This window comes from Mustelus asterias, chromosome 15 (genome assembly GCF_964213995.1).
Source record: "Mustelus asterias chromosome 15, sMusAst1.hap1.1, whole genome shotgun sequence".
Lineage (NCBI taxonomy): Eukaryota > Metazoa > Chordata > Chondrichthyes > Carcharhiniformes > Triakidae > Mustelus > Mustelus asterias.
In genome coordinates, this window is record NC_135815.1 from 71,266,932 (window position 1) to 71,286,924 (window position 19,993).

At 44.1% G+C, this 19,993-nt stretch overlaps 1 protein-coding gene across 3 annotated transcripts in view; it reads left to right on the forward strand.

Moving 5' to 3' along the window:
- The first annotated feature begins 3,997 nt into the window (after positions 1-3,997).
- The window catches only part of LOC144504560 (filamin-A-interacting protein 1-like), a 250,722-nt gene continuing 234,726 nt past the window's right edge, over positions 3,998-19,993 (forward strand). For 2 of the 3 annotated variants that reach the window (XM_078230087.1, XM_078230090.1), the window contains exon 1: positions 4,000-4,390. The gene's annotated coding sequence lies outside the window, so the exon portion shown is untranslated. Of the gene's footprint in view, positions 4,391-19,993 lie in introns of all 3 variants that reach the window. The other variant, XM_078230084.1, reaches the window with a different exon arrangement.

Here is a 19,993-nt window from a genome sequence, read left to right on the forward strand (position 1 = left end):
CTTTCATGATTACAGAGACATGGTTGCAGGATGGTCACGACTGGGAGTTAAATATCCAGGGGTATCAGACTGTTCGGAGGGACCGCTGGGAAGGTAAGGGAGGTGGTGTAGCTCTGATATTTAAGGATGACATCGGGGTGGTAGTGAGAGATGATATAGGTTCTATGGAAAAAAAGGTTGAATCCATTTGGGTGGAAATTAGAAATAGTAAGGAGAAAAAGTCACTGATAGGCGTAGTCTATAGGTCACCAAATAATGACATCGTGGTGGGGTAATAAATAAACAAAGAAATAACTGATGCATGTAAAAATGGTACAGCAATGATCATGTTTTGTCTTTTTTTCTCTTTTGTTATAGCCATGGTGGTAATAACTCCAGAATTGCCTGTGTCTGCCTGTTGACAACATTCTGAAAGTTTTAGTCCTTAACAGAATTGGGGGCTCATCCGGGATTATGCTGTTTACTTTTGGTTGTGCTCAATTAGGATTAATTGATGTGTGTGGCTTGTGATTGCTTATTTGAATTCAAGTTGCATCCTGTTAATAGTCAGAGTCGGTTGATTGTTTTTACTCTTCTGCGATGTCCTATTTCTCTGTTTAATGTGCTATACTCTATTTAAGACAAACAATTTGATTAGCTTGCATTAAAAGAACATGGTTTTTGTATTTGACGGGTTTATTACTAATCCAAAGTCTGAACAATTTAATGAGGTCACGAAAGCACAGCTCATTGGCATTGCTGACCATTACAAAGTAAAGATAAATCGTTTTGCTGCTAAAATGGAGATAAAATCTGTTTTAGTGCAAGCATTGGTTGAGTTAAATATGTTCCCAGCAGATGTTCTGAGAAGGGGAGATGGTCGTCTTGAACACCTTCAGCTACAACTTGAGTTGAAGAAAGTTGCCTTGGCAGAGAAGGAAATTGAGTTGCAGTTTAATGAAAAAAGGCACTCGAGAGAAAGAAATAGTTGGAAAAACTGGGACTAGAGCAAGAGAAGGAATTGGAGAGACAGAAATTAGAGTTTCAAAAGGAGCTCGAAAGTAAGAAAGCAGGGGTGGGATTTTCCGGCCACACTCGCCCCAAAACTGGAAAATTCCACCCGAGGTCAACAGTCCGTCCCTCACCCTCCACGGGCGGGATGGGAAAATTCCCCCCGAAGAGTGGATAAAGCAGTGCGAATGAGAGAGCTTGAATTGGTTGTAAGTGGCCAACTAGCTCACACACATCTAGTTTTGATGTTAGCAGGCACATTAGACTGGTGCCTCCTTTTGAGGAAACAGAAGTGGATAAGTATTTTTTGCACTTCGAAAAAGTGGCAACGAATTTGAAGTGGTAAAGGGAAGTTTGGGCTCTTTCATTGCAACATGTGCTGACTGGTAAAGCTCAGAGTTTATTCAGCCTTGCCCACACAGCAAAGTTTGCGGTATGAAGACTTTAAGGCAGCTATATACTGAGAGCTTACCAGCTTGTTCCTGAAGCATATAGACAGTTGTTTAGAAACTATAGCAAGCAGGAGGGCCAAACTTATATTGGATTTGCCAGAGAGAAAGAAACCTTCTTTGAGAGATGGTGCGACTCTCAGGATGTAAATTCTGACTTTAAAAATGCTGAGGGAAATGATGCTTGTGGGGGACTTTCAAAGGAAGCTGTCTGTTGACTTGGTGACTTATTTAAATGAACAAAAAGTTCTTGAGGCCACCTCTGGGCGCTCTGTTTTCCTCCCACAGTCCAAAGGTGTGCAGGTTAGGTGGATTGGCCATGGTAAATGTGCAGGGTTATGGAGATAGGACAGAGGGGAGGACCTGGATGGGATGCTCTTTTGGAGAGTTGATGCAGACTCGATGGGCCAAATGGTATCCTTTTGCACTGGAGGGATGATGTATCCAAGATAGAGATCAATATATTTTTGGGTACTAAGAGAATGCAGAGACTTGGGGATAATGTGGAAAGGTAGGGGACAAGCCATGATCTTGTTGAATTATGAAGCAAAATCAAAGGGCCAAATTGCTTATTTCTAATGTTTTAATGAGCTCCTCACACTTGGTGGTGAGGGTGAGGAGAAAAGGCAGATGATTTTTGAAAACAATTTTTTGAGAAGAGAAATTGAGGTTTTTTATTCATTCATGGGATTAAGCATTCCTGGCAATTATTGCCCATCTCTAATTGGCCTTGAGAAGGCAGTGGTGAGCCATTTTCTTGAACCACTACAGTCCATGTGGTGTGGGCACACACACAGTGCTGTTAGGAGGGAGTTCCAGAATTGTGAGCCATTTACAGTGAAGGATCAGTGATATAATTCAAAGTCAGGATGGTGTGTGACTTGGAGTTCAACTTGGAGGTGGTGTTCCCATGCTTCTGCTGCAATTGTTCTTCGAGATGATAGTGGCTGCAGGTTTGGAAGGTGCTGTCAAAGAAGCAACCCAGCATCATCTTGAAATAGTGAGCAGTCTTGGCAGAGGGGCTCAGCACACTATAGTACTTTCTACGGTCCAGTATGATCTGACGATGAATGGTTAAACCAGTTATCTGTGATGCCCCTTCCAGTCTGCAATCCTTGGTCTTAAGTAAAACAAGGGGTGATGGGCACAGCAGAGGGCATTGACCAGGTGAGAGAGTAAGGGCAAGGGCATCAAATGTGGAGGTGAGAACCTGATTCAGCAGATCTACAGCTGCAGAAATGTCTGTGTGAATGGAAATCTAAATACTGGAGAGTTGAGTATTAGAAAGAGCTGTTTTAAGTTATTTAGAAGAGAGAAAAGCATAGATGCATACAGAAAGAGTGAGAGAAAGAAAACACAAGGAGGAGGATAAAGTAAAATACATTTTCCTCAAAGCATCAGTATTAGGTGTAGTGACCCCTGTAGTCTCTCCAACTGAGCCAATAAACTCACATCCAGGCAAATACCGTAAACACCAACTACTGTGCCTACATTTAAAACAAGGTGAAAGTCTTGAAAAAAAATAGGAATTCGCCGGCAATTCATGATCTTGTGCTCTCCCCTTTGCGTCCATCCTGTCTGCCTAATATTTTCAACATTTGCATTCCCTTATAAGGCCGATTTTCTGGTTGTCTCTGACAACGTCACCCACAGGCCCATCCTTTTCTGCTGAGTAAAATCATTGAATGGAAAATTGTGAGCAGCACATTTGTGATTCTCTGACGTGTACAGAGGGGCTCAGCACACTATAGTACTTTCTACGTTCCAGTATGATCTGACGATGAATGGTTAAACCAGTTATCTGTGATGCCCCTTGCAGTCTGCAATCCTTGGTCTTAAGTAAAACAAGGGGTGATGGGCACAGCAGAGGGCATTGACCTATTCATATGCTTGAAAATTCCTCAATTTTCAGACATATGAATAGGTAGTTGCAGTGCGCATGTTGATGTGATGAAGCCAAGGGTCTTATCATTGTTGTCTTCTTAAGACTTAAGACAGTGACAGATAAGAGGAGCAAGAGAATAGACTCAAATTTGTGCATTCCAAAATTTTAAAGTGACGGCAACCAAAGAATAGAATGCAATCCCACTGAATTTGTTTGCTTGCAATTCCTTACAGGTTTCAGCAAGTTGCTGATCTCTGGAAAAATACGAGTCATTGCACATTGGTCTGTGTCAACCAGAAAATATTTCACTTTTTTAATGTAAATTACCAAGCAAACAAGATTCTTTGTCACTTGGGGTATTTGCTTGCTGTCTGTGGATGTCATACACAGAGACCCAGAAGCTCTGTATTTGTGGACAATGTCGATTTTTACTGATCAAATAGGAGCTGACATTAAGAGGGAAGCTGTGCAATCTAAAATAGTGACTGCATGCAGATGAAATAGTTGGCAAGGGGCCACAGAAGGGATTTGATGGTTTTACTCCTTCTTCCCCTAGTATGTGGCGGTTTGGCTGTAACTCTTCATAAATAAGAACAGCTCAGCTGTTCAATAGCAGAGAGAACTGCTACAAAGTTTTCAGCTGTTGACAGGCTTGACTTGCTGAGAACGCCAGTTAAATATAACTCGAGGGAACTGATTCCGACATAGCCACCAGTGTCACAGTATCTGAGGGTTGTATCAGCTCCGGCAAGGGAAAACACAGCAGTGAGACATTAAACAGGAGAGCAACAGACTTCATTTTCCAAACACTAACAGTTTCTAATCTGGAGGCTATGTGGACCTTTTATGGTAGCCAGCTTGTCTGAAAGAAGAAACATACTCTCGCCCTGTTCTCCACTTTTCCTGCACGATCTCAGCAGATGGTGGGTAGAGAGAACTCAGAAATTCATCTTCACCTGTGCTATACTGTGGAAATGTTTACCTGATCTGTTAGATTATGGAACAATCACACCTCTAGCCACCGACCTATTAGATTTGTTCTGTCCTCGGTAACATCAATCTCAGGGTAAGTGAAGTTTCTCGTTATTTCTTTATTTAAAAAAAATAAAATAAATAATAAAAAGAATCAGAGATTCTGTCATGAAACAACTTGTGTGGTTTAACAGATGACGAAAAGTAAATTTGCCACTTTGCATCTTTCAAACGGTGGAAAAGTTGATACTGTACAGAGTTCCAAATAGAAACTGTCAACAGAGGAGGCATAATTTTTCTAATACTGTCGGTGTAACCATTCAAACATAAACTAGATGTAATGTCGTCTCAGTCTACGTCAAAGTTTGGAACAGTTTTGATAACAAAATAAAAATGTCAGCCAAACTGAGAACTGTTATTCTCTTCTTGCTACCAATACCCTGTCTGCTCAATCGAACAACATCAATCTCTGAGCACTGGACTGAGACTTCGTTGTCATTATAAGTTTTCTAGTAATAAAAACGTATTTCGAACAGTGGTTGGTATCCTTAAAGTAGCCAAATAATGCAAAAGCCATTTCTCATAATGTAAACTAGCTGTCTGAAATCTGTTATCTCTTTGTAATTTGGATATTTCATGGGGCACTATAGATAGCATTGTAGCTCAAACAACTACCATCTGTTTAATGTTTTGTTCTGTTTTGCAGTAAATATCCTGGGCAGACATTATGGATGTGATTGGTCACACAGGCTGCATAGATCTTTTTCACTAGCATTCTTAGCCCACTCTTTTATGTAAAGGCCAATCCTGGAGCAATAAAAATACTAGCCTGAGCAGATGCAAGTTCCGTCATTGGCCCATTCCCTCAGATGGTTGAAAAGACCGTCAATTTCAAACTAAGAGACATGTAAATTAGATCTGGAATCAGGCCACAAATGTACTGTGTTTAGAAGTCATAATACAAAATTTTGAGTCAACTCGTCATTTCAAAGATCCTTTTATGAGGCTGAGAATTTTCCATTATTCTGAAACAATCAAGATACAGTATTCCCAGGATTTATTTTTTCCCCTTTGGAATGATTCATTTTTTTGTGTTGTAGCCTGCAGTTTTAACACCATTGTGTCATTGTTGCTGATTATTCAGCAGTTATTTGGCAGTAACTAGCCATCAATACCAGAGGGATCGTCTTACAAATATTAACCCTTTGAAAACCATATCGAGGCTTTTATGCACCAGGAATAAAAATACAACAATTTTAAAGTCTTCCAATTCACTGAATGTAATGCTGTTTTGGGAGGTTAGATTTAATTATCTGAATTCCAAGGAAAATCAGTTCTCTGCATATTCTATCATAAAAACCGTGAGTGCATTTGGAAAGCTAATTAGCAAATGAAGGACTAAAATAATCGAGATGAACCCAGTCTCCTTCATTGAAAGCAAAGAACAGAGTTCTGAGCAGTTTGCAAATATTGGCTTTAATGGCAGCACTCCAGGTAGAAGTCTCACAACACCAGGTTAAAGCCCAACAGTTTATTTGGTAGCAAAAGCCACTAGCTTTCGAACCCTCTCTCCACTCACATTGTCTGTACCTTTAAGACTTGATTACCTGTAAAGGCTTGCGTTCCAACCATTATTTTGTAAATTGAGTTTGTGTCTTTATATGCCCTGTTTGTGAACAGAACTCCCACTTACCTGACGAAGGAGCAGCGCTCCGAAAGCTACTGGCTTTTGCTACCAAATAAACCTGTTGGACTTTAACCTGGTGTTGTGAGACTTCTTACTGTGTTTACCCCAGTCCAACGCCGGCATCTCCACATCATCACTCCAGGTGGCAGAGAAGAAGAGGATTAAAGTATGAAAGTATAATTTGAAGGAAATCTGTGGAAATCTGTTGTATAAGCCATATGGAAGTTCATGTTCTTAAGCCCTATAAAGATGATAGACTGATCTTCATTTACTGAATGAATTGCAGTCTTCATACTGCGATGGCAAGTGCAAAGGAACTTATAAGGAAGGACTTAATAGTACATGAGGTTTACTTGCTGGAATTTCCTCTAATGATCCCAACGATCTCTAGGATTTTTAGAAATTCTTTAATTGGCCATTAGTTCAACCTTTGATCTGTTAACATTCCAACCATTTGACCTAACTTGAGGGGGAGGCAATGATGTAGTGGTATTGTTACTGGACTGGTAATCCAGAGATCCAGGGTAATGATCTGGGGACCCGGGTTCAAATCCCACCACAGCAAATGGTGAAATTTGAATTCCAGCAAGCACGCCAGCTGTGGAGGTCACTGCCAGTGTGAGAGATGGATGAGTCACCTAGTCTCTCTGCTTGGTCCCCATCCATCAATGGTGAGCAGGTGGGCTCCCCTCAGGGTGCTCCAGACGAGGACTCCAGCTGCTCCTTCCCTCTGCCAATGGCTGCTGCATCTGATGATGCCTTGAAACCTGAGGAGTGCCCAGTCATGGGATTGGATGCTCCCTCCCCAGCTGGAGTCAACTCACGCTCCAGTGGCCAGAGGATGACCACCAAGGTCATCATGCCCACCATAACAGCAAAGTCAGCAGGCTGTCTCCAATGCCGCTGCCAGTGATGGGGTGGCACCAAGACACAGCACCAGGAGACATGAGTTGAAGGCACCTTGAACACAGCAAGGGCGTGTCGTGGGTGTCATTATTTGTGTTCATCCTGCTGAAGTACAGAGGAAGCAATGAGGGATGTGGCTGTAGTGTTAGAGGGATGTGAGAGGGAGCAGAAATTCACACAGGTAATGGGAAGCACTGGGTTGGAAGTCACAGACGTATGGAGCGATGAGGGTCAGGGCTCTGTTACGATTCTACAGTACTCACGGTGGTCTTCTCACTCTTTCAGTGCATGATTCATGAGAATCATGGAGCCTGTTGAGTTGGCCTTTCTACTGATCAGGATTGACCAGCAGCAGAGACAACAATGTGCTGCTGTGTGTGCACAGTAAGAAGTCTCACAACACCAGGTTAAAGTCCACCCTGGTGTTGTGAGACTTCTTACTGTGTTTACCCCAGTCCAACGCTGGCATCTCCACATCATGACTGCTGTGTTCAGCCTGCAGCTGTTCAGGGAGCAGGACCACTGATGGAGGAGCAATATCAGAGACAGTACCGGCCAAAATCTTCCAGTAGAGATGCCCTTACTTTCAGTTGTCTGAGCTGCAGTGCCAGGAGTCGTAACAAAGCCCTGACCCTCATCGCTCCATACATCTGTGACTCCCACCCCAGTGCTTCTCATTACCTGTGTGAATTTCTGTTCTCACTCATACCCCTTTAACACTACAGTCAGAAACCTTCGTAGTTTCCTCTGTACTCCAGCAGGATGGACACAAATAATGACACCCACGACACACCCTTGTTGTGTTTAAGGTGCCTTCAACTCATGTCTCCTGCATGTGTCCCGGGGACAATGGACCACCTCTGCCACATACTGCATGAGCTGACACTGCACGGAACTGGAGGACAGAACCTGTGGCTCTTAAAGTTAGAGCCGCTCTGAACTTTTATACTAGCACTCGTTCCAGGGCAGCTCAGAAGATACCTGTGGCATCTCCCAGTCTACCACTCACAAATGTATGAAGGGGGTGTCAGATGATCTTCATTCCAGGGCTGAAATGTTTATCAACTTTGACCGGGACCCGGCGAGCCAGGGCACCAAGGTCATAGGCTTCACCCATCTAGCAGGGATGTCCCAAGATACAAGGTCTGATAGGCTGCTGCCACATAGCTCTTACGCCACCATGGCGGCATACCACGTCTCGTTTCAGGGATGAGTGGGAGTAGCAGGTGATGAGATCTCCCACAACGGGTGTAAGGTCAAGCTAATGATGTAGTGGCATCATTATCTAACCGTTTGGTTGCATGTTTTCAATGGCAGGGAGCTGCAGTCATTGGCCTGACTCTGCAGGAGAATGATAATGACTTGTAGCGAGGACGAAGCGATGCTTCTCTCAGCGATATGTCTGACTCCTGCCTATCAGAGCTACACGTGCTGTGCCAATGAATGGGTACATCATGGGGTTCATCAAAGCTGGAGTGAATAGTCCCAGGCACTGTAGGCCCCTCTAAGTATGTGGCAAGGTTTTCACTTTCATCTTATACCCGAGGTGGGCAGAAAATCAGCACCTCGACAGCCCCTTGGCCTCTCCCGCTCAGGTGAACAGATGCAATATTGAACTGCTCTAGCCGGACAGATGGAAGGCTTGGGGGGAGGGGTTGCTCCTTCCATGAACAGGATCCCGGGAAGGGGAGGGGGGGGTGGTGTTGGGGAGAGTGCAGTTGCCTGCAGCAGAGCTTCTTTACTCTGACCCCAGTGTGGGAGAGACATAGCACAGCCATTCACACACTCCACAGGAATGAAGCACTGAGTGTGCGAGGGTCCACCGAAGCTTGGCAGCATGAAATGACAGGGTGGGGGCTCTGTGAGTGAGCAGAGTGATTCATTATTTATAACTACATACAGTGGTGACCTCTCTGCACTAGTGCCAACCTTCACCTGTGCCAACTAGGTGCCTATCACTTCTACATCTTCCTCACCCTCCCACTACATCTAGGTGCTTCCTCAGGATCCGCAGCTGAGGTTGTGGAGGCCTGCTGACTTCCCTGTTGCCTGAGAATACCTTGGTGGGCATCCCCTGGGGGTCTGGACCTTGAGGGCCCTGGCCTGCTTTCAGGCCGCACGGGTATTGAAGTGCAGCCCTCATCGATGTGTGGGGCTGGAGGTGTGGCGCTCACAGGAAGGGGAGACTAAGATAGGCTGGACACCCCCAGGGTCTCCTGGGTGAAAGGCACTGGGCTATGCATCAGATGATCCTCATCCCTTCGGGTGCCCAATGGGCCCAGTAGTCTTCCATGGGCAGCTGTGAGTTCCAAGGGCCCACCGTCCTCTGGTGCTGACATTTATGGATTCCCACCAGTGCCTGCTCCATGGAATTCTTGCTCACAGATATGGAGGTCATGAGTTGAACCATGGTACGGAAATCTCCTGTCATGGAATGCACATCCTGAGCCAAGGTCTCCACTGCGGACACCAACCTCGCAGTGTTCACCTCATTGTACTGCACTGACGACATCATCTGCTTGGACATTTGGCGATGGACTTCCCCAGTCAGTCTCGCAGTTCAAGGAGGCATGCTGTCATCCCCTCCTTATGCTCGCAACCCTGTCTTTGCAGCTCCAGCAGCTCTGGGATGACCATGCCCAGGGGCACGTCATTGGGCAAGGGATCAGCAGAATCCTTGCCTCCGGCATCCCTCCGAGTGCCAGTTCCCTGGAACAGCCCTGCCTCCGCCTGCTGTGGATCTTCAGCTGTGAGGTGCACACCAGTGAGTGACCCTGAAGCCTGCCTACTTAGTGAACCCATTGAGGTGTGAGAGAATCTGCGTTGGTGCCGAGTGTGGGTGACAGCTATGATGCCACTGTTTATGGCCACTGTGGGTACAATGTGATTATCATGGCCATATAACATTTTGTCAATGAGGCTAAGATTCGGCCAGAAATTAGGCAGGAGCCGTTGATGTGAGTCACTCCATTTTTCTTGTTGGAACTGACACTTGGCTAAATTCTGGAAAGATCGCCCCCTTTGCTTCAGGAAAAGTGCGAAAATCTCTGAAAAATGATGAGGCACATCACCCCTCACCACTTCTCAGAGCAGTTGCACTGTGGTGTCTCTATTGCTTCCAATCAGTTATCCAAATTTAATCAGCTTGTGATTAGAGTTTGTTTTTGGAAAAGAACATAGTCGTAAGCATTTCATTGCTACCACAGAGACTTTAATTTGGAGTTGCAATTTAACAGACAATAGGATTAGTTTGGTAAATTTATGGAATAAAATATTTTACACAGTTTGTCAAAATTCTGCTTTTTCATATTTGGACATGGATGTATTGTATTTTTATTGCCCATATTTACATACACAAACTATTTTTGATAATAATTTTGAGGGATGAATGAGAAAACAAATGATTGATGGTGAGTCTATCAGCTTCACTTATTGACAACAGTCCTGTGGGAAATCCAACACTCCTACCATTGTTGCAAAGGGATTTAACTGAGATAAAACACCTTCACTTCCACCTCAGAACGAAAGTTCATCTTAAAGAAATGTTAAAAAATCTGGCGGCTGTACTTTTGAAGACATCTCATACCTTTCCCCTGATTTTGTACATCAATGCTGGAATGAATATTTTCAGCAACTCTTCAACTGTGAATCCAGAGTGAAAGCTGATACTCTCCAGGCTCACCCGCAATCGCCTATGGTAGAATCACCATCAAGAGCTGCAGCAAGCGAGTGAACGGATTAAAACAACAAAACCGGTGCTCCCGATGGCATTCTAGCTGAGCTCTTCAAAGTTAGTGGGTGGGCTTTCATTCACAACAGGACTCCATGCACTCATCCAATGGATTTGGGAGGAAAATTAACTCTGAAATGAGGAATGCAACACTTTCCTGTGGAAAGTGTTGAGGTATATCCCTCTTGTCCACAGCAAGGAAAATCCTAACACATTCTCCTGAATCACCTACTTGCTGTAATTGTGAAATCCCTTCTTAGAGACACAGTGTGACTCTAGAACTGCCAGAGGAAAATCTAATATAATTTTTGTTGCCAGACAAATGCAAGAAACATTTCCAGAACAATACCAGGAACTTTTCATTACATTCATCCACCTTGACTCATTGATTATGAGGTTTTGTGGATTGTGGTTAAAAGATTTGGATCATAGAATCATAGAATCCCTGCAGTGCAGAAGGAGGCCATTCAGCCCATCAAGTCTGCACTAATTCTCTGACAGAGCATCTCACCCAGGCCCTCTCCCTGTAACCCATGAAGCCATTGATCCCTGTAGCCACTTACCATGGCTAATCCATCAAACCTACATATCTTGGAACACTAAGGCGCAATTTTACCATGGCTAATCCACCTAACCTGCACATCTTTGGAGTGTGGAAGGAAACTGGAGCACCCAGAGGAAACCCATGCAGACACAGGGAGAACATACAAACTCCATGACTCTATGCAAACCTCTAGGACTCTATGACTCCACACAGACAGTCACCCAAGGCCGGAATTGAACCCGGGTCCCTGGAGCTGTGAGACAGCAGTGCTAACCACCATGCCACTAAGCCACCAATGTTGAAGAAACTTCATTACACTCTTGTAAATGCTTCATGATGATATGACTGGAACTGTTTTGAGTAGATCTGAAACAGTCCTTGTAAAAATCAGGATCACTGGCAAACAAAGCTGTGTGATAGCTCCCATACTATCTATGATCTACCTGACAGCAGCTATTCACCTTAACAAAGATCAGATGCCCTCTGATATGAGTATTAAATAGTGTCTAGATGAAAAACTCTTTATCCCCAGTCACGTCTATGTCAAAACTAAACTGACGACCATAGATATACATGATCTACAGTATGTGGATGACAGCTGTCTCATTGCCCATTCTGCACTGGATTTATAAGCCACTCTCAATCTCTTCAATTCTACATATAAGAAAGTCAGCCTGACCTTGAATGTTGCCAAATCAGAGCTCACATATTAGGCCAGAGCTGGTCAGCCAAATATTCCACCTCCTGTATATGTTGAAATAGAGATTCTAGAATATGTTGAGCACTTCCTACACCTTGGCAACCACCTCCCTCAAAAGATCATCATTGACAAAGAGATCCAACATCGGATCAACTTAGCCATCTGCAAAGAACGGCAGTGAGTCTTTGACCACAAAGACATTGGCCAGTCAGCAAACGTCCTAGGGTGGGATTTTGCATCTCTACCCCCTGCACCTAATGGCATGTTTTCTGGCAGTGGAGAGGCTCGCCATTGGTCGCTGGTGGTATCTTCCGGTTTCACTGATATCTATGCTGTTTCGCTTGGCTTGCCGGCCAATTGCTGTACAGCTGTTGTCATCACCGCACCGTACTGCAGTGAAACCTGGACTGCAAATCAACATGAGAGCACGAGAGAAATGTCATCAGCGAGGCCTCTGTCACATTCCCTGGATTCAATGGGAGGACTGGTGAACAAATGCTGGTGTCCTTTCAGTCTGCTCCAAAAACATTCAGGCAAAACTCCTTCAAGATTCACTTTGATGGACTGGACACTGAAGAGTATCTCCCCACCAGGTCCTCTTTTCTCAATGCTCAACAGGCCAAAGTTCAAAGGGAGGACAAAGAAGGCACTTCAAAGACAGTTTGAAGCTCTCTTTGAAGTACAGCAGCACTGTTGTTAATGACTGGGAGGAACTTGCTACCAACTGTTCAAAATGGCGTCAACTCGTTCATCAAGCTGCATCAGGCTTTGAGTCCAAATGCCTTAATGATGAGGCAGAGCTGCGGCAGAGAAAGAAAAAGAAGCTCATCCTGCACTCTGAATCTCGCCACCTTGTGGGACATCCTGCCCACGTGTACAAAGATGTGTGGGCCAAGAATCAGCCTGTTTACTCACATGAACACCTGGCAGAAACCTGCGACCCAGAGTAGATGTCATCCTCACTCCCCAGTGAAACATCTGTATATCGCTACATTCCATGTTATTGCATAATGAAAGAAGAACACAATGTGGCATTATGTTTGCCATTTGATTCCATTTGATATTGTTTCCAATCTTGGTTCTGTATCCTCTTCTGACTTTGCAGTTAAGGCAGATCATTGGGCTAGTGCTGAAAGTTTACTCTGCAGCTGACCATGGGAAAGTTGCATTGGAACACTTGCTGTTGACATTGGGTACTATAAATAGGAAAGTATTCACTCCCCAGCTTCTTACATCCGTTATTCTGATGAACACAAAATAAAATCACCCCAATCCCTCACTTTAGGAGAAATCTGCAGTGGTACAATAAGCAATATGTGGTCATTAAAGTTTTCATGCGCTCATTGAAAGTTTAATTTAACATGATAACCCTATTTAGGCTAGTCCAGATGTCCTGTTAATCATGATAATAAAGAGCATTGTACTCACATTAAAGCATTTGGAAATAACTTATATTTGTGGAGAAAGAAGATCATTGTGTTTTATTATAATCATGCCATATACAAGTGACGTACTCATGTCTAATGTCTAGTTTGTTACTGCGTTATTTCTAAATACGCCTGAAGTATGAAACAGTTGACGTCCAACATTGCCCATTTGTTGCCAAAGGTCCTACAAACATCTCAAAGGAGAATGGACAGGATATCATTTTAGGTAAAAGTTGCTGCTCATACTTTGAAGGCTTGAGGGGCACCGTTACAGCCAATAATGATCCATGCTTCAATCAAACCTGAAAAACTGGAACAACAAAAAAGAGGGGACAAAATGACTTATTTATCCAATGTGGAACTTGCTAACACATAGCGTATTTAAGGAAATACACTTAAAAAGAAGCTAGGTAAGAACGAGAGAGAGCGAATTAAAGGACATGCTATTAAGGTTACATGAAGCAGAGGAGGTTTGCATGGGGCATAAAAAACAACAGATCTGTTAGGCTGAGTGTCCCATTTCTGAACTTTAGGTTCTATATTTGGCACAGTAGCACAGTGGCTAGCACTGCTGCTTCACAGCACCAGGGACCCGGGTTTGATTTCCGGCTTGGGTCACTATCTGTGGGAAGTTCTCCCCCTGTCTACATGAGTTTCCTCTGGGTGCTCCAGTTTCCTCCCACAGTCCGAAAGATGTGCTGGTTAGGTGCATTGGCCATGCTAAATTCTCCCTCAGTGTACCCGAACAGGCGCTGGAGTGTGGCGACTAGGGGATTTTCACAGTAACTTCATTGCAATGTTAATGTAAGTCTACTTGTGACTAATCTATAAACTGTAAAAGATATAGAAAAAAAATCAATAACATCACCTTGAATTGCTCTGCTAGTTTGGCCTCTTTTGTGTAACTTGTCAGCTATACAGGAAACAGAAAGTAACATGTAGGAACACCAACAAAACAGAGGAATGTTTTAAATAAACCAGTTTCTTCCTCCATATTTCAAATATAAAATAGAAACTGCAAATCAAACAGATCTCAACACGAAGCAGAATAATATGCTGTAATGCAAGCTTCAGAGCCTGAGAAATACATACAGCTATTATAGGAGTGCCAGACAAGAGTAAGAAGCAGTGCAGAGGGAGAGTGAGAGTCTTGAAGCCAAATTTAAATTAAGCTTAAATTTATTTATTCATGTCACAAGTAGGCTTACATTAACACTGCAATGAAGTTACTGTGAAAATCCCCTAGTTGCCACACTCCAGCGCCTGTTCGGGTACACTGAGGAAGAATTTAGCATGGTCAATGCACCTAACCAGCACGTCTTTCAGACTGTGGGAGGAAACTGGAGCACCCGGAGGAAACCCACGCAGACACAGGGAGAACGTGCAGACTCCAGACACACAGCTACCCAAGCCGGGAATCAAACCCGGGACCCTGGCACTGCGAGGTAGCAGTGGTAATCAGTGGCCACCATCCCGCCCATATTACACCAAGGATGGACACTGAACCCATTTATTTTCCTGAATGTCATGGATATTCTAATTGAGCAGGTCAGATGGGGAGTTCTTTGGCCAAGAATAGGTTGTGAGACCAGCCTTGTTATATAATGCAGAAACTTGAGCAACATTGAGAGGAGCGGAACAATGACTGGATGCCAGTGAGATGCAGATGCTGGGATGGATACGTGGAGTGAAAGGAAAAGACAAAATCAGGAATCTGTCAGAGGATCCTCCTGATGAGTATAGCTCCTGGGGGAGAGTACATGGGGGAAAGGGACATGCCCTGGCACTGCCCCCTGACACTGCCATCTGGCACTGCCCCCTGACACAGGTCAGCACTGCCGAGTTCAGCACTTCAGAGGGTCAGTGAAGATTGTGTGAGCATCGACAAAAGCAGCCAAGAAGAGATTGAGATGGTGTGGTCATCTGTTGTGGAGAGAGAGAGAGAAAGAGAGAGAGAGAGAGAGGAAATATGGTGAGGTGAGTCATGGAGATGGAACTGCCTGGAAGCAGAGGAAGGTCTAAGACCAGGTGGAAAAATGTGGTGGTGAGAGATTTAAACACAGTGGGATTGGAAGAGGAGATGGAGAAAGGTGGTTAACCAGCATTCTGACTACAAGTAAAATGGTTCTCCCTGAAAGAAATGTTAAAAGAAGAAGAAGAATGCAAGCTTCAGTTTGTAACAGTGGATAGGGGAAGGAGTTAACTGCTATCAGTGAGAATGAGACCTTCAGAAACAGAGAGGAGTGGCCATATCTGACACCATTGTGTCAACCCAAGTACATTGACAGACTCAAGGACACGCTATCATAGTTAATATAATGATTACCATTTTAGCACTTTGTTTGTAAATGCTGAAAGTATGTTTCATATTGCCAGGAACCATTAGGTCATATTTTTAAATAATGTTCTGATGTGTTTTGACAATGCACTGAGATGCTTTGCAGAGTCAGTGTGGTCACTGCCAAGCTTCCTCATTTGCTCTGAAGTTCCTGGGGAATGTACTGTGTCCCACACTGCACTCACACATAGGCCAAATATTTCTTACTCTTGTCTTCATCTCATTAATCTGGTACAGCACTCGGAGATAATGAAGTTCTAATATCTACCCTATAGAGTGGGAGAGGGAAATATAAAGGGAGCACATGATGTGAGATCAAAGCGCTATTTTAGGACATGTTCCATGATGCATTAAGCTGTGAGCTGGAGAGTGACTAGGAATTTATTTTCACAATGCAGACTTCTGCACAGTTTAGTTGGCTATAGACATCACAAGCCAAAACCAAGATGTTTTATTTTGAAAAGGGGATCAGTGTTAGCTATTTGATTTCTGTTTCTTTTTTATTTTTGAATCCCATTTGGGTAAATTGTTCCTGAAATGAAATGGGATTTTGATTGGTATAGGGGCAGTGTGGCAGGAGTGTACAGTTGGAAATTGGCAAAGTGGACATCATAAAAACGCTGATTTGCATTAAAATCTCACTGCCTGATGCGCGACAATCAAGCACGTGGAACCAAGGCTTCGATATTGAAGGCTTTTATTGTGTAACAATGGAACTACTAACACGAATACACCAGTTCAGACTGAAGGGGTCCTGCCGGAGCAGAGGGTCTTATACCTCGCCACCGGAGGCGGGGCCCCACTGGGATGTGCCATGATAACACTTATAACAGGTAAACACCCTAACCCAACAACATTGTACAACCCCCACAGTAACAACACCCTAGCCCAACAGTAACATAATAACAACCCCCAGTGGTAACCAACGATGGTTCACCACACTGCCCTTCGTGCTGCTGGTGGTACACGCACATGAACCTCTTTATCAAGAGAGTGGGCGAGCGGAATCTTACCAAAAAATGGCAAAGTGTCAGGGTCTGACTAAAAACAGAGAAAGATTTCCACTCCATCTGACGAAGGAGCAGCGCTCCGAAAGCTAATGGTATTTGCTACCAAATAAACCTGTTGGACTTTAACCTGGTGTTGTTAAAACTCTTACTGTGTTTACCCCAGTCCAACACCAGCATCTCCACATCATGAAAACAGAGAAACATGCCAGTTTTCTTTCCAGACCTTCTGGCATAGAGTCATAGAAGTTTACAGCATGGAAACAGGCCCTTCGGCCCAACTTGTCCATGCCGCCCAGTTTTTACCACCAAGCTAGTCCCAATTGCCCGCATTTGGCCCATATCCCTCTGTACCCATTTTACCCATGTAACTGTCCAAATGTTTTTTAAAAGACAAAATTGTACCCGCCTCTACTACTACCTCTGGCAGCTCATTCGAGACACTCACCACCCTCTGAGTGAAAAAATTGCCTCTTTGGACCCTTTTGTATCTCAGCTTAAATCTATGTCCTCTAGTTTTAGACTCCCCTGCCTTTGGGAAAAGATGTTATCTATGCCCCTCATTATTTTATGGAGTTCTATATGATCATCCCTAAGCCTCCTACATTCCAGGGAAAAAAGTCCCAGTCTTTCCAGTCTTTTCTTATAACTCAAATCATCAAGTCGCGGTAGCATCCTAGTAAATCTCTTCTGCACTCTTTCTAGTTTAATAATATTCTTTCTATAGTAGGGTGACCAGAACCTTACACAGTATACCAAGTGTGGCCTTACCAATGTCTTGTAAAACTTCAACAAGACGTCCCAACTCCTGTATTCAATGTTTTGACCAATGAAACCAAGCATGCCGAATGCCTTCTTCACCACCCTGTCCACCTGTGACTCCACATTCAAGGAGGTATGAACCTGTTCTCCAAGATGTCTTTGTTCTCAAACTCTCCCCAATGCCCTACTATTAACTGAGTAGGTCCTGCCCCGATTCCATCTATCAAAATGCATCACCTCACATTTATCTAAATTAAACTCCATCTACCATTCATTGGCCCACTGCCCCATTGATCAAAAACCTATTGCAATCCGAGATAACCTTCTTCACAGACCACTATGCCACTAATCGTGGTGTCATCTGCAAACTTACTAATCATGCCTCCTAAATTCTCATCCAAATCATTAATAAAAATAACAAATAACAGTGGACCCAGACCGATCCCTGAGGCACACCGCTGATCTCAGGCCTCCAGTTTGAAAAATAACCCTCTACAACCATCCTCTGTCTTCTGCCATCAAGCCAATTTTGTATCCAATTGGCTACCTCACCCTGGATCCCATGAGATTTAACCTAATGCAACAACCTACCATGCGATACCTTGTCAAAGGCCTTGCTAAAGTCCACGTAGACAACGTCGACTGCACTGCTTTCATCTACCTTCTTGGTTATCCCTTCAAAAAATTCAAATTCGTGAGACATGATTTTCCACTCACAAAGCCATGCTAACTGTCCCTAATTAGTCCTCGCCTCGCTAAATACCTGTAGATCCTGTCTCTCCAGAATAACTTCTAACAAATTACCCACTATAGACACTATAGGCTCACCGGTCTGTAGTTCCCTGGCTTTTCCCTGCAGCCCTTCTTAAACAAAGGCACAACATTTGCCACCCTCCTTCAGGCACCTCACCTGTGGCTGTCGATGATTCAAATATCTCTGCTAGGAGTCCCCCAATTACCTCCCGAGCCTCCCACAACATCCTGGGATACATTTCATCAGGTCCTGCACTTTGTCAAAAAAAGACAGGGGGCATGTTTCACAGCATCATGTTGAGGAGCAGGGTCTAAACATGTTGGTAAAACTGACTGCAAGTCCCTCCCTTGGCACCCTGACACTGCCCAAGGAGTAAACTAGCAATGCCCAAGAGGCACATTGGGCAGTGCCAAGGAAGCGGGACCAGAGGGGAAAGAGCCTATTGGGGTTGCGATCGGTGGGGGTGGGGGACCCGCTGCCACTCTGCACTTGGGATGACTGGGAGAGGGAGGGAAGGGGTGATCGGGACTGGCCGTCCAGGTTGGGTGGGGTGGTTGGGGCTGCTGGGGGGGTCAGGGCTGTTGGGGGGTGGGGACTGTGCAGCTACAGCAGTTATTAGGAAAGCTATAGAATATTATCATTTATTGCAAGAGGAATTGAATAAAAATACTTCAGCACTAGTGCAATCGCATCTGGAGTACTGTGTACAGTATTGGTCACCTTATTTAAAGAATGATGTAAATGCATTGGAAGCAGTTCAGAGAAGGTTTACCAGACTAATACCTGGAATGAGTGGGTTTGCCTTATGAGAAAAGGCTGGACAGGCTTGGCTTGCATCCGCTGGAGTTTAGAGGTCCCTTGATTGAAAGATATAAGGCCTGAGGGATAGTTGGAAGTGGAGAGGATGTTTCCTTTTGTGGGAAAATCTAGAACTAGAGGACACTGTTTAAAATTAAAGAGTCGCCCATTTAAAATGGAGATGAAATTCTTTCTCTCAAAAGTTGTAAATTTTTGGAAATCTCTTCCTGAAAAGGTGGTGGAAGCAGAGTGAATATATTTAAGGCAGATTTTTAGTAAGTGGGTGATTGATAATTGGGAGTAAGCGGGGTGCAGATTGATGTTACGATCAGATCAGCCATGATTGTTTATATGTTTGTATGCACACAGCAAGTGGTTTGGGTTTGGAATGCTCTGCCTGGAAGCGTGGTGGAGGCAGGTTCAATCGAGGCATTTAAGAGGTTGTTAGAATGGAAACAAAATGCAGGGATACAGGGAAAAGGCCGCAGAAAAGTCACTAGGTCAGAATGCATATTTGGAGAGCGAGTGCTGACTCAATAGGGTGAATGGCCTCCTTCAGTGCCGTAACAAGAATGTGATTCTGTGAAAAGGTATTTGCATAAATCTTCATCCAGATGTGCCGAGTGGATGATCCATCTCGGCCTCCTCCGAGAGGTCCCCAGCATCACAGATGCCAGTCTCCAGCCAATTCGATTCATTAGTGATATTAAGAAGTAGTTGAAAGCGCTGGATACTGCAAAGCCTTTTCAAAAGTCTGGCAATAATATTGAGAACATGTGCACCAGAACTTGCCACATACCTAGCCAAGCTATTCCAGTACAGCTACAGGAATCTACTCGGCAATGTGAAAGATTGCCCAGGTATGTGCTGTCCACAAAAAGCAGGATAAATCCAACCCGACCAATTACCGCCCCATCAGTCTACTCTCCATCATCAGTAAAGTGATGGAAGGGGTCATCAACAGTGCTATCAAGTGACACCTACACAGCAACACTGCTCACTGATGTTCAATTTGGGTTCTGTCAGGTTCACTCAGCTCCCAAC